General features: G+C 40.1%; 1 protein-coding gene across 7 annotated transcripts in view; it reads right to left on the bottom strand.

The window, feature by feature from the left end:
* Positions 1–15,735, bottom strand: part of MYO18B (myosin XVIIIB) — a 316,003-nt gene that overhangs the window by 189,867 nt on the left and 110,401 nt on the right. The gene's annotated exons all lie outside the window — the stretch shown is intronic.

Here is a 15,735-nt window from a genome sequence, read left to right as displayed (position 1 = left end):
GGAGCGAGACTCCGTCTCAAAAAAAAAAAAAAAAAAAAAAAAGAAAGAAATCAGGGTCTTGAAGAGATATTTATACATTTGTGTTCACAGCAGCATTATACTCAATACCCAAAATGTGGAAGCAACCCAAATGTCCATTGATGGATGAATGGATAAACACTATGTAGCCTATCCATACAATGGAATATTATTCAGCCTTAAAAAGGAAGGAAATTCTGACACATGCTACAACATGGATGAACCTCAAGGACATTATTCCAAGCCAAATAAGTCAGTCACAAAAGGACAAGTACTGCATGATTTCACTTATAAAGGAGGTACTTAGAGTAACCAAATTCATGGAGACAGAATAAAGAATTATGGTGGCTAGGGGTTGGAGACAGGGGGAAATGAAGGCTTATTGTTTAATGGGTATAACGTTTCAGTTTTGCAAGAGGAAGAGCGTTGTGCAGATGATGTTGTGATAGTTGCACCACACCGAGAATATACTGTCACTGAACTGTATGCTTAAAATGGTTAAGATTAACTTTTATGTTATATATATTTTAATACACACACACAACAAAAACTAAATGAAGGGGCTTTCTTTCAAGATTACAAGTTTGCACACAGGGCAGAGACAGATTCCCATTAAGTTCTTTCTGGCCACAGCTATGTCTTGAACAGTACTGCGTGCCTAGTAATTCACTAAGTCCTCCTGTGATAGCCTCCCCGCTCTATGCTTCTCTCATTGCTCTTGCTGGTGACTGCCTCACTCCCACAAATATTTGCTAAATAAATGACATGGTCAATAACCTCACCTGCCTGATCTACATTATGGCAGAGGAGCCTGTGTTTTCTGTACGCACTATAGTACTATTCTTTTTTTTTTTTTTTTTTTTTTGAGACGGAGTCTCGCTCTGTCACCAGGCTGGGATTCTCCTGCCCCAGCCTCCCAAGTAGCTGGGACTACAGGCATGTGCCACCACGCCCGGCTAATTTTTGTATTTTTCATACAGACGAGGTTTCACCATGTTAGCCAGGATGGTCTCCATCTCTTGACCTCATGATCCACCTGCTTCAGCCTCCCAAAGTGCTGGGATTACAGGTGTGAGCCACTGTGCCCAGCCTATAGTACTGTTCTATACACACAGTAGGAGCCCAATAGATATGATGACTGAATGAATAAACACCCAAACCAGAGAGATTCCATAGGGAGGAAAAGCAGCCCCATGCAGGAGAAACAATTTTACTCAAAGAGATTTCTGGATGCAGCATGGACCAATCGCCATTTAATGGAATCTTCCCCTTGTCAAATAGTGGTGCAGGCTTTGAAACAATCAGCCAGAGATTTGGACTCTCAGATAAACCCAGGTTGTGCCTGGTTGCTTAGTGACTGCCAATTCCCCTCCCACCCACCCTCATACTACCCCCTCATTGGTCTTTCACTCACTGAAAATCAGAAAGTCTATTTTAAGAATAAACTGTCAGAAAAGTAATTGCAATGCTCAGGAAGCAAAAGGTATTATGAGGCTGGAGTAATTTAGTAAATGAGTTTCAATTCCATGGGTCAAAGACATCACAGAAAACTTCCTGAGATATCAAAAAAAAAAAATCCTTATTAAAAGTCTAGTCCCAGACTGCAATCAGGAAGGAAGCTCCATCTTCCAACCTCCTGGAAGAACATTCCATGACACTCTTCCAAAATGTCGGTGGTTTCACTTATCACATTTTAGCCAAACATGTTCCAAGGGAGCTGTAGGTGGTAGAAATGAATAAAACCAATATATCCAAAATATAATGCCTTTTTTCTCTACATAAGAAGAAAAAAAAATAAAAAATTGACTGAAGATAAGATGGATGAATTTTTAAAAGGAAATATATGACCAATGAAATTTTTCTAAGTGTACCTTGGAGGTAAAGTCTATGGCAGATGTTTCGGGGGAAAAAAAATCATGATCCAGAGTTAGATCCATCTGGGTTCAGATCTTGGTTTTATCACTCCATAAACTGTGTGGCCTTGGGGAAGTGCTTTACTCTGAGCCTCAGACTCCATTCAGAAAGATGGGGACAATAACGGCACCTGTTTCAGAAAATTCTGAGGCTGTGCTTGTGCAGGGCTACATAGCACCTGGCATATAGTAAGCACTCAATAAATGTTAGGAGTTATTTCATCCTTATAGTCACCTCTGTTTTGGTCAAAACCTTGGAACAGTGCTGCAAAACATGAATGAAGGCCCCCATTTCTCAGATACACTTCAAACCCTGCCAAAGCACATGCTCAACCCACCATAACTGAGGCTCCTTTTCCAGCTCTTTGCTTTCTGAGAACTCTTTAGATGTCTATGTAGCTGAGAACATTAGCCCTAACACAGATATTCTGTTCTGTTGATCTCATTTTACATACAACAAAGCTTGGATTCAAACAGTGGCATGAGTCGGTAAGTGCAGGTATTAAATTATACAACTGACCCTCTTCCCCACCTGCAAAGTGGTGAGAATATTCCCTGCCTGGACCATACAGCAATTCAGAGAATTAATTGAAACTATATGAAAAGGACTTTATAAATTACTTTGCACTTAAATGCTGTTATTTTTAACCCCATTTAACATTACAATTAGATTGAACCATACGAAACTGTCATTGGTTTAGGTCAAATATCAATCACTTCATTTAGTTCAACATAACATAACCATTGTCCAACAAACAGTTGGTGGAAAAAGACACAGCAAGGATCCAAGTGACTGTTAAGAAATTCCTCCTTGTTCTGTGTCTTTATGGAATCACCTCTTCCATGTACTGGAATTGCCCAGGTAATTGAAACTTATCCTTTGCAGCATAAAATGCTGCTTTTTCGTGAGTCAAATGTGGCCATTTTGCTCCAAGAAAACACAGTTTTCAGTCTGTTTTTGAGTCTGAGCCCTGCTCCAACTGCTTTACACGTAACTTGTTTTGTTTCCAACTTTCTGCAGCAGGTACTAATTCATGCCCATTTTACAGAGGAAGAAAGTGAGGCCCAGTGCAATTAAATGACTTGGCAAAGCTCACGTGTTTAGGAAGTGATGGTAGGGGGTTTGAACCCAAGGAATCAGCTCCTGATCTTTTCTCCACCCTCCAACGCTGGGATCAGTTCCACCACTCACTAGCTGTGTGACCCTGAGCAAGCCTCTCCTCCTCTCTGGTCTTCAGTTTGCTTTCTACAACATGGTGTAATCACGCCTGTCCCACAAGGATGTAGTGGAGATTTAATAAGGTCATATAAGTAGCATATAAGGGAGATATTTCCAGAATGGTGGAGCTTAATAAATCCTCTCCCCTCCCCCCAAAACAAGATAAATATGGATAAAATTTCCAACAACCACAGGTTCAATACTCTGGAAATTGGACAATGGGATACAACAAAATGAGAAGCATTTATTCAAGAAAACCTATTGGATCTCAGGTAGAAACAGTGAGAGTTTGTGGCAATATTGATTACAGGTTCTCCCACTCACCACCCACCCCAGCTCTGTCTCTCTCTCTGCAGTAGTTCTTCCAGGGTGAGGCAGCTGTGAAAAACAACAGCTTTGCTTCCAGAAGGGGCTCACCTATATGGAGCAAAGCATGGAAAAAACCCACACCTGGGAGCATTGTCAGAAACAGTAGCAATTTTGGCAGGAAACAAATGAGGAAGGCCAATGGCACAGCTAAGCCTAAGGTTGTTGTCCTGATCGAGGCAAGCACTGGACCTTAAACATGCCAGAAATTTAACAGGAGACACAGGAAATAGGACAGCCACAGTGGGCTTGATAAGTTCCCACATATTCCTGGCTCCAGGCTAAACACAAGAATAAGAGAGACTGGAAAAGGCCCTGACTATCTACATAACCCTATTTATTTGAACATGAAGCCATGTGTACAGGCAGAAACTATGTGAAAGGGCCAAACAGAACGTAGAGGTTGAAGCATAACTGGGAACTGCCTGAATGCTGAGTACATTTCCCAACCCCCACACGGATCCAACAGGTAAATGGAAAAGCCTCAAATATTCAAGATGTTTGATAACAACCTCTGCTGACTCTAAGCTATGCAGACATAGGAGCAACTCCTGGGAAGTCAGATTTAAAATAAAAACACAAATTTTTAAAAATTGGGCAGAGATATCAGTGGTCCCACACCATGAGGAGACAGATCCTGTAATTTTAGTCAAGACAAGTTATAATACTAAATGATTAAGAAAAGATCAGAATGAAGACTTGCTATAATGTATCATCTAAGATGTCCAGTCTTCAGCAAAAATGACAGGATGTGCAATAAACGTAAAATTATGACCCAAACTAAGGGTGAGGGGAAACAGTAGAAAGTATCTTTGTGGGTTCCGAATTTGGACTTAACAGCCAAACACTTCAAAACAGCTATTATAAGTATGTTCAAAGAACTAAAAGAAACAATGCTTAATGAATTAAAGGACAGTGTAATGATAATGACTCCTTAAATAAAAAATGTCAATAACAAGATAGAAATTGTTTTTAAAAGATCCAAATGGAACTTCTTCATTTGAAAAGTAAATTAACTGAAATGATAAATTCACCAAAGGGACTCAACAACAGATCTGAGATGTCAGATGAAAGAGTCAGCAAACTTGAAAATAGATCAATAGAAACTATCCAATTTGAAGAACGGAGAGAAATAGGAAGGAGGAAAAATAAATAGAGCCTCAGAGATATGTATGGCAAATCAAGCGTGCCAATATATGCACAACAGGAGTCTCAGAAGAACAGGAGAAAGACAAAGATTTTAAAAAGTATGAAAAATGATGGCTAGAAACTTCCCAAATTTGACACCCCCCCCAAAAAAAAAGTCTATGCATCCTAGCGGGTCATTGAATTCCAAATAGAATAAACACAAAGAAGCCACCCCAAGATTTATTATAAACTATTGAAAATCTTGAAAGCAGAAAGAGAGGAATAACTTATTGTGTAAAGGGAAGCATCAAAACAATTAGTGGCTGACTTATCTTCAGAGACAATGAAGTCCAGAATGCAGTGAGATTACATGTTAGAAGTGCTGAAAGGAAAAAACAAACATGTCAATCAGGAATTCCGTATATGGCAAAATTATTCTTCAAAAATGAAGGTGAAGTAAGGACCTTCTCAGGTAAACAAAGGCTGAGAAAACTTATTGCTATGAGACCTGCCTTACTGTTTCACTTACATTAAAGGAAGTCCTTCAGGATGAAAGGTATCATATCATACGTAATTCAAATACTTAAGGACTAAAGAGCATGGGAAAACAAAAACACATAGGAAAATGTAAAAATCTTCATTTTTTTCCTTTGCTTCCCTTAACTTACCTAAAAGACATAAGATTAAATAAAAGAAAATCATAAAGCTTTATTGTTGATTTTTTAACATATATAGATGTGATCTGCAGTTATCCCTCAGTATCCATGGAGAATTGGTTCCAGGACCGCCAAAGGATACAAAAATCTGCAGATGCATGAGTCCTTTATATAAAATGGCACAGTATTTACAAATAACCTACTCATATCCTTCTGTATACTTTAGATTACTTATAATACCTAATAGAATGTAAAATGCCATACAGATAGTTATTATATTGTGTTGTTTAGGGAACCGTGACAAGAAAATAAGTCTGTATATGTTCAGTTCAGACACAACCATCCTTTTTTTTCCAAATATTTTCAGTCAGTTGTTGGTTCAGTTCATGGATATAGAACCCACACATACATATGGAGGGTAGACTGTGTATTACAATAGTATCACTAAGGTAGGAGGAAGACGTGAGCTATATTGGAGCAAAGGTTCTATATTTTCCCAGAATTAAGTTAGTATTAACCTGAAGTGGAGCATCTTGAATTACAATACATATTGTAATCCATAGAATAATCACTAGAAGGGGTGTTCAAATGGCCCCTTGGAAAATACCTAGTTTACACAAAAGAAGGAAGTGAAGGAGGAGAGAACTAAAAGAAGGCGTGAAGCCCATACAGAAAATAGCAAAATGGCTATAATGTAAATCACATTACAGATCAATATATTGAACACCTTAATAAAAAGGCAGAGATTGTCAATCTGGATTTTGTAAAAAGATTCAACTATATACCATCTGTAAGAGATGCAGTTAGATACAAAGATAGGTTGGAAGGGGGAAAATGAAATAAGATCTATCATGTAAACACTAAACATAAGATAGCTGGAGTGGCTATACTAATATCAGACAAATTTTGTTTTAAATTTTGTTTAAAATTGAAAACAAAAATCATTACTAGAAACAAAGGGAGACATTTTATAGCAACAAAGGGTTAATCCATCCAGAAGATACGGCATTATAAATATGTCTGTACCTAACCACAGAGCCCCAAAACACGTGAAGCAAAAATGCATAGAATGACAGGATAAATAGAAAATTTAACATTAATAGTTGGAGAGCGTAATACCTGACTCTCAATAATTTACAGAACAATTAAACATAAACGAGAGCAACATGCCAGGCACAGTGGCTCACGCCTGTTATCCCAGGACTTTGGGACACTGAGGCCAGAGGATTGCTGGAGCCCAGGAGGTCGAGACCAGACTAGGCAACACAGTGAGACCCTATCTCTAAAAAACAAAATCAGCCAGGTGTGGTGGCATATGCCTGTAGTCTGAGCAACGCAGGGGGCTGAAATAGGAGGATCGCTTGAGCCCAGGAAGTCAAGGCTGCAGTGAGCCATAATCGTGCCACTGCACTCCAGCCAGGGCAACAGAGCAAGAGCCTGCCCTGTCTCAAAAAAAAAAAATAGCAATGATATATAAGACTTGAACAATACTATCAACCAAATTGCCCCAACTCACATCTATAGACTACTCAACAACCACAGAATACATGTTTTTTATAAGCACACTTTGAACACTCTCCTAGATATATAATATTAGGCCACAAAATAAGTCTCAATAAAACAAACAAAAATAAATTTAAAAGTACTGAAATCATATAACATATGTTCTGAAACTAAAATGGAATTAAATTAGAAACCAACAAGAAAAAAGGTGAGAAAGTTCCAAATATGTAGAAATTAATACACTTCTTAATAAACAACGGGCCAAAGAAGAAATCACACTAGGAATTAGAAAATATCTTGAACTAAATGAAAATTTTTGTGTGATGCAGCCAAAGTAGTACTTTGAGGAAAATGCATGCTTTAACCATGTATATTGGAAGAGGAGAAGGATTTTGAACCAATAATTTGAGCAAGATTCCATTTTAAGAAACCAGGAAAAGTAGAGAAAACTCAAATCAAGTGAAAGGAAGGAAGTAACATAGAGTGGAAATCAATAGAAGACAATAGAACCAAAGAAAACAGAAAAACAACAGAGAAAAAAATCAGTGAAATCAAAAATTTGTCCTTTGAAAAGACAAAACTGATGAAGTTTATTTACACTGACCAAGGAATAAAGAGGCAGAAAGAAAGAGATGCTACTAATTAGCACAGTCAGACCAATAGAATGAATTTAGATTACGAAAATAAACTCTTCATTTATGGCCAATAAATGTTTGACAAAGGTTCCAACACAATTCACTGGGAGAAATGATAATAGTCTTTCCAACAAATGGTACTGGGACAACTGAATATCCATATGCAGAAAGATGAATATAGGCATGTATGTTACACCATACACAAAATTAACTCACAACAGATCAAATGTCTACACGGAGGAGCTAAAACTACAAATCTTGTAGCGGAAAATGGGAGAATATCTCTGTAACCGAGGGGTAGGTAAAGCGTTCTTAGATATGAGAAAAGCACCAGTCACTTAAAAAATTAGTAAACTGAACTTCATAAAAATCTCTGTGCATCATTATGAAAATGAAAAGACAAGCCACAGGCTGGAAGAAAATATTTTCAAAGATACATCTGATAAATAATTATGTCTAGAACAAATAAAGAACTAGTACAACTCTATAAGATAAACAGCCTAATTAAAATGGGCAAAAAAAATAGAGATTTCACAAAAAAAGAGATAAAACGGCTACTAGGCACATGCAAAAAAAAAAAAAGTCAACATCATTAGGGAAAATGCAAATTAAAACCACAATGAGATGCCGCTTTGCACACAACAGAATGGCTTGAATCAAAAAGGCAAACAATTCCAAGTATTGATAAGGATAGAAAATGAAACCCTCATGCATTGCCAGTGAGGATGAACAATGGTAGAGCCACTTTGAAAAATAACTTGACAGTTTCTTTAAAAGTTATATTTAAAACTTAAACATAAATTTACCATATAACCTAGCAATTCTCCTCCAAGAATGCACCCAAAAAAAGTAGAAACATGTTTCTTTGCAAAGACTGATATGCAAATGTTCACAACATCCTTTTTCATAATAGTCAGAAAATCAAAAACTATCCAAATGTATTTAGAGATGATCAGTTGATTAAATATCTACTACTATTAATCAAAAAATATTTTATCTTAACAATTATTTGAGGTTTTTAAGGCAAATATTAAAGCCTTCATTGTATAGAAGGGGCATTAAAATCCATATAAATAGTAAAATTACTATTTTTACAACAAAATCATCATTGATTACATTTATTATTTACTCTGTGTATATGAAAGTCACCATGTCAATACGTTAAATTGCTCAATCCTCCTATCAACAGTATTAGAAACTATTAGTATGCCATTTTAAGATAATAAAACTAAGTCAAAGAAAGGCTGAGTGACTTGTCAAATGTCACACAGCCAGTGAGCAGATTAGACACAGTATGTGCTCAGAAAGCCTGACTCCAGAATCTGTATCCTTAACCTGTTAAGCTATCCCACTTCGAATTCACAACTAGTAAGATTCATTCAATGAAGCATCCCAGGCATTGAGCATAGATGGGTCATCGTCTTCACTGTAAGTCAACATTACACCTCAGCAAACATGGCTCCTGGCAAACCTGAGATCTCTCCACCTTAAGTAGGAAAATTCCGATAGCCTGCGTCAAATTGAGCCCAGATTTTGGGGTCTAACTGATTTCAGTCACATCCAACCCACAGCCCCCACTTACAGAGTTCCATTGTTTCCTAGAATTTTGCAAAGAGCTTTCTCTCCAATGTTCAAGAAGAGTGTACCCAAAAAGCATATGGGCTGACATCTCACATTTGGCTGTATATGCCAGACAGGCAGAGAGACTCCAGAAATAATGAAGAGCCATAGCTGCAAAGTGCTTCCCCAACTCACTCCTCAATGAACAGTTTGATATGAAGAATCTGTGTCTATGGAATAGGATACTCATCCTGTGAACCATTTGGCTGCCATTCATATAGCACCTGCCCCCATGAAGCCCACACCATGGTCCAATGGCTTCCATATGTTGAGCTCCTATAATGTACCAGACACTTTGCTATGCCATACTATATGTTGCCTATGGTCATACAGCTATCAAGTATCAAGGGCGTGGATTCATAGAGAGAGATATGAAAGAAGACACAATTTGAACTCAAGTCTATCTGACTCTAAATCACATACTTTAACCACTGAGCCTCTCACACAAGTGGCCAAATCATTCCATAAGGGTGCTAACTGTGTCTGTTTTTTAACTATTTATGCTCAAGCCTATAAATGAAATGCCTGGAAAAAGGCAGAAACTATCCAAAAACCAAATGCACATGCACACACCAATTACATTGGGTTGATTAAAATTGAGTGGAAAACATGTAAAATAATTAAAACAATAGACCCAGCTCACAGTGCACGGTGGTTCACACTTGTAATCCCATCACTTTGCTAGACCAAGGTGGTTGGATCATCTGAGGTCAGGAGTTCAAGACCAGCCTGGCCAACATGGCGAAACCAGGTCTCTACAAAAGTACTAAAATTAGCCTGGCGTGGTGGCGCATGCCTGTAGTCCCAGCTACTCAGGAGGCTGAGGCAGGAGAATCGCTTGAACCCAGGAGGCAGAGGTTGCAGTGAGCCGAGATAGCACCACTGCACTCCAGCCTGGGCAACAGAGCGAGACTCTGTCTCAAAAAACAAACAAAACAATAGACCCAAACTGGAGGGAGACAGCAAGGTGAACAAGAAAGGGATGATGAATAAATTTCAGGAGCGAAGGTGGTGGGAGCCCATGAATAATTATTCAGCACCTAGAGAGCAGACAGCTCCCTCCCTGGCCATGGGCTCATAAGAGTTTCTTCCCAGCAGATAAAGACTCTTGAGATGAATTCACAGGAAACTGGGAGTGTCTGCCAGGGTGGGAGACAGAATAACAGTGGCTGCCTTTGAGAAGATGGATTGACAGCCCTTAATTATGTTCTTCAGATCAAGTCCTCAGGGACAGAGATTTTGCCGGCTAAAATCAATCAACACTGTAGACACTTTGCGGGGAGGAGGGCAGGCCCAAGGGTTTCCTCACATCGATCAGATAGACTTGGCAACTCCTGCTTCAGCAGCAGAAAAATGGAAGGGACCAGAATCTGGGACGTAGCCAAGGTGAGCTGAAAGAGTGCCTTCACTGACCTGCCTGAGATTCCACCCTTGTATTCACTCTATGTAGGCTTTGGTGTAGGTTAAAGCATCATCTAACCAGAGGAGGTAGCCTGGGAGACAGGAATGGAACTGAAGATGATTACAGGGAGAAGACAGGGTCATTTGGGAGGCTTCAGTATGTGCCTGGGTGTCTAGAGGAGACAGGGGACTCTGGAATAGCCAGAGGTCAGCATGAAGACACTGCTTCCTAGAGAGGACCATGGAATGGGCAGCATGGACTTTGCTTCCTTCATAATTTTGCTGAAGCCAGTCCAAGTCACAAAGATCAGGTCTGCTATGCCACGTCCCTGCTGAAACCCTTCAGAGGAGCATCACTGAACACCTGATAAAGCCCAGACTCTCTAACTTGGCTAACAAGAACCCAGAATTTGCTTCTGTCAAACTCCTCAGCCCCTTTACTTGGCACTTGGCATCTTTTATGCTCCAGCACCACGAAACTATCTATGCACCTCCATGACTCCAGATCTTTGCAATCCTGTACCCAACATGAGAATGTCCTGTAACCTTTCTCCTACTCAGTTCCTCCAGAGTGTTTCACAAACCTCATCTCAAGCATCACCTACTTCTGAAATGTCTTCCCTGAGTGCCCCACTCTCACCTCCCTTGGAAACATCAAATGTTTTAGTGACATCTCCTGGGGTGTCCCAAAGCCAGCTCTGTATGGAAGTTGCTGGTGCCTAGCACAGGATCTGGTGAAAAGCAGGCACTTGGTTAAAGTTGGATGAAATTAATGATAATTATTTAAAGTTAATATCCATGAATGGCATGTCCTGTAACGAACTGCACTAAATACTTTGCCTGCCCTCAGAGGGCTTCTATTCAACTCCTGTGTGAACATGAAAAGATGCTCAACACCCCTAATCATGAGGAAAATGCAAATCAAAACCACATTGAGACACTATCTCACACCCATTAGCATGGCAACTATCAAAAAAACAAAACAAAAAATAACACATTGGCAAGAATGTGGAGAACTTGCCATCCATGTGCAGTATTGGTGGGAATGCAAAATGGTACAGCTGCTATAAAAAACTGTATGGCAGCTCATCAAAAAATTTAAAATAGAATTACCATATGATCCAGCTATTCCACTTCTGGGTATATACCCCAAAAAACTGAAAGCAGGGTCTCACCAGGGCCTACTGGAGGGTAAAGAGTGGGAGGAGCGTGAGGACTGAAAAACTACCTATTGCGTACCATGCTTATTACCTGGGTGATGAACTTATCTGTACACCAAACCCTTGTAACATGAAATTTACCTAGATAATAAACATGCATGTGGACCTCCCCTGAACCTAAAACAAGAGTTCAAAAAAAAAAAAAAGAAAGAAAGTAGAGTCTTCAAGAGATATTTGTACATTCAACCCAGCAACCCCATTACTGGGCATATAGCTGAAGGAATAGAAATCCTTCTATTATAAAGACACATGCACACGTATGCTCACTGCAGCACAATTTGCAATAGTAAAGACATAGAATCACCCTAAATGCCCATCAGTGATAGACTGGATAAAGAAAATGTGGTACATAGACACTATGGAATACTATGCAGTCACAAAAAAAGAATGAGGGCCGGGCGCAGTGGCTCACACCTGTAATCCCAGCACTTTGGGAGGCCGAGGTGGGCGGATCACGAGGTCAGATCGAGATCATCCTGGCTAACATGGTGAAACCCCGTCTCTACTAAAAATACAAAAAATTAGCCAGGCGTGGTGGCGGGCGCCTGTAGTTCCAGCTACTCAGGAGGCTGTGGCAGAAGAATGGTGTGAACCCGGGAGGCAGAGCTTGCAGTGAGCCAAGATCGTGCCACCGCACTCTAGCCTGGGCAACAAAGCAAGACTCCATCTCAAAAAAAAAAAAAAAGAATGAGATAACGTCCTTTGCAGAAACATGAATGGAGCTGGAGGCCATTATCCTTAGCAAACTAATGCAGGAACAGAAAACCCAAATACCACATGTTCTTACTTATAAGTGGGAGCTAAATGATGAAAGCAAATGGACACATAGAGGGGAACAACACACACTGGAGCCTGTTGGAGGGGAAGGATGGGAGGAGGGAGAGAATCAGGAAAAATAACTAATGGGCTAATGGGTACTAGGCTTAATACCTGGGTGATGAACTGATCTGTACAACAAACCCCCATGACACAAGTTTGTTACAACAAACCTGCATGTGTACCCCGGAACTTAAAATAAAAGTTGAAAAGGAAACATGGAATCAACCCAAACATCCACTGACAGTCGAATGGACAGGTAAAATAAGGTATACATCCACAATGGAATATTTTTCAGCCTCAGGAAGGAAATTCTGACACCTGCCACAATATGAATGAACCTTGAGGACATTATGCAAAGTGAAATTAACCAGTCATGAAAGGACATATGCGGCATGGTTCTACTTCTATGATGGACTTAGAATAGTCAGATTTATAGAGACAGAAAGTGGAATGATGATGGCCAGAGCCTGAGGGGAGGAGGAATCGGGAATTATTGTTTAATGGGTACCAACTTTCAATTTTGCCAGACGAAAAAATTATGGAGATGAATGGTGCTTATTGTTGCTCAAAAATATGAATGTACTTAATACCACTGATCAACACACTTAAAAATGGTTATGGCGGTAAAGTTTATGCTATGTGTATTTTACCATAATTTTTTTTTAAGCCCTATGTCAGGAATCTGAGAGCCTGAGTTCAAATCCCAGCTCTACTACTACCTGGCTGGGTGGTCATGGCCTCAGCTGCCTACGCTGTGAAATGAGGATGATTCCCAGAGTGGGAAGGCTTTATATTTTGAATACTGTCTTAGCTCATGGTTCTGTAACCTTTTCATAGTATGTCTGATATTTTGTAATGAGAGTTTATGCATCTGTGATAAAAGACATATGCTATTTTTGTTTCAGGAACACAATATATCCATCAGGTACCCACCAAATGAGAGTACTTCATTGGCAAACAGTCTTGGCATGAAACACCAACATTCAGACCCCACACGTTAGACCCACAGGGGACTTCACCAAGACCCATTTTACACCCGGACAATGAATCCCCTCTGCTGCCGTCTAGTGTCTAATGACAATATTGACCTTTTCTAGCTGTCAACCTTGTCTTATTAAATCCTGAGGTCTTAACTGCTTTGCACACAGAAACTGATAGTTTGCCCACCCAAGCACGTGTTCATGTATAATTCATGGCATATCATGTGGCCTGGCAAATGAATATTTATCAGTTTTTTCATAAGAGGCAGGATGGTGTTTCTTTTCGTTGCTACCAAAATTCTATGCTGCAGCAAATAAAATTTGTGAGCAAATAAAAAAAGAAGAAGAAGAAGCAAAAATTCCCAACCAAGTCCATTCTCCTTGTAATTTTCCATTTTCTGAGGCCTCTAGCGTGTATGGAGGTGGTTTTGGTTTGGCTACAACAGAGAACTGCTGACTCATTCAGAGTAGAAACACTTCCATATGCTACACCCTTTGCCTCCACAAAAAAACTCCCCCACACCTGACTCCTGCACCATTTTCAACCACAGAGGAGCCCAAGACCCTCTCAGTGGCTCCACTCAGCCCCTCTAAATGAAGTCAAATTTTCAGAGACCAAGAATAAGGAACCCCATGAACGAAGACTGGTACAGAGTGGTTGATAGCACCAAGTCAGGCAGAATTTCATGGCTTCCAAAATGGGCCACTACCCAGAGAAGGGACAGCCCTGTGCCACAGACATCTGGGGGTGATGTCCCCTCCATAGTGAGTTAGGAGGGCCCTGCAGAAGGCATTGCCTTGTCTACTGAAAGTGGCCTGTGCCCTGGTGCCCACTGCAAAGAAGAACTAAGAAGACACCTAAGAATTGTGACTTTACATCTAGTCTTCTGACTCATTCATTGAGGACTGCAGTGCTGATGATCTCAGGCACACACAGGCACATGCAGTTGCAACAGGATTGTGAACACATGGTCTGTGCGGCTTGTGTGTCATCGCCCTGGATTTGAAAGAGGATGATGATATTGATGGTGCTGCTGCTGATGTTGATGATGGTGGTTAATGTATATTGAGCCCTTACTATGTCCCAGGACCTGTGTAAGGTACATGAACTATACTATTACATGTCATCCTCAGAACACTCCATCGAGTTTCATGGAGTACTCTTTCATCTTGCTATTCAGATCCCAGCTCAGCTATCATCCTCCATCACATCCACTTGTTTAATTAGTTTTTGTAGCACTTATCCTGAAATTATGTGGATCCCCTATGTATTTTCTGCATTGTGGTCCTTCCCACTTTACACACGAGGAAACTGAGGCAGAAAGATGACATAACCAGTTTACATTCACACAGCCCCAGCTGGGAATCAAATTCAAGTCAGTTTGAACTACCTCCCTTTATGAACTATGCTCTTTAAACTATCCTCCCCTGGAATTGAGAAACTTGAGTCCAAGGAGCAAACCCACAAATGCCTGGCTGTGTGGCCTCAGGAGTGCCACTTCATCTTAAGAAACGTGGTGTTCTCTTTTGTAAATGGAGTGTAATAGCTCTTCTTTTGCAGGGCTGTTATGAAGATGAAATAGGGCTTTGCAAATTCTAACAAGCTCTCTAATCATCGATAAGCCTGTGGCCATTCTCAAGAGAAACATTTATTGAAAGTTTGGCACTGGAAGTAGAGATGAGATTCCATGAGTTTACGGTGTAGTTGGAGAAAGAAGACACACAGGGACAAAAATACAAAGTTAGGTCTGGGTATTCATTCATTCATTCATTCATTCATTAACTCAACAAAAAAATTATTGAGCTCTTGCTGGAAGCCAGAAAACACAGAGGAGATTCACATTATTTCAGATAAGTGCTACATAAACATCAAAACAAGAGGATGTGATGAAGAATGGTATCTGAGCTGGGATCTCAATAGCAAGATGACACCAGCCATGCAAAGATCCGGGGAATGAGTGCTCCAGGCAGAGAAAACAGCTCGTGCAAAGGCCCTAAGGAGTGATGTTCATTAGAATTCTCAAACATGGGGCCCTGATGTAAATATTTCCTAAACATTTTGGACCCTGAAGCCTTCTTTTCATAGACCACCCCAGGGTGCTGGTGCTGAATGGAACACACTTTGCAAATGATGACCTTTCACCTTGCTAGGGTCCCTTTTAGCTGGGATGCTCTCTTCTCATGACTCTATTCTTATTCTTTTCCTAAAGTTCCTTATCTAGGGGTCAGAAGGGTCATTCTGGGCTGAGTCGGGTCC

This window comes from Pan troglodytes, chromosome 23, assembly GCF_028858775.2.
Source record: "Pan troglodytes isolate AG18354 chromosome 23, NHGRI_mPanTro3-v2.0_pri, whole genome shotgun sequence".
NCBI lineage: Eukaryota > Metazoa > Chordata > Mammalia > Primates > Hominidae > Pan > Pan troglodytes.
The sequence above is the reverse complement of the archived record's forward strand: the minus strand, read 5'-3'. Positions and strand labels throughout refer to the sequence as shown.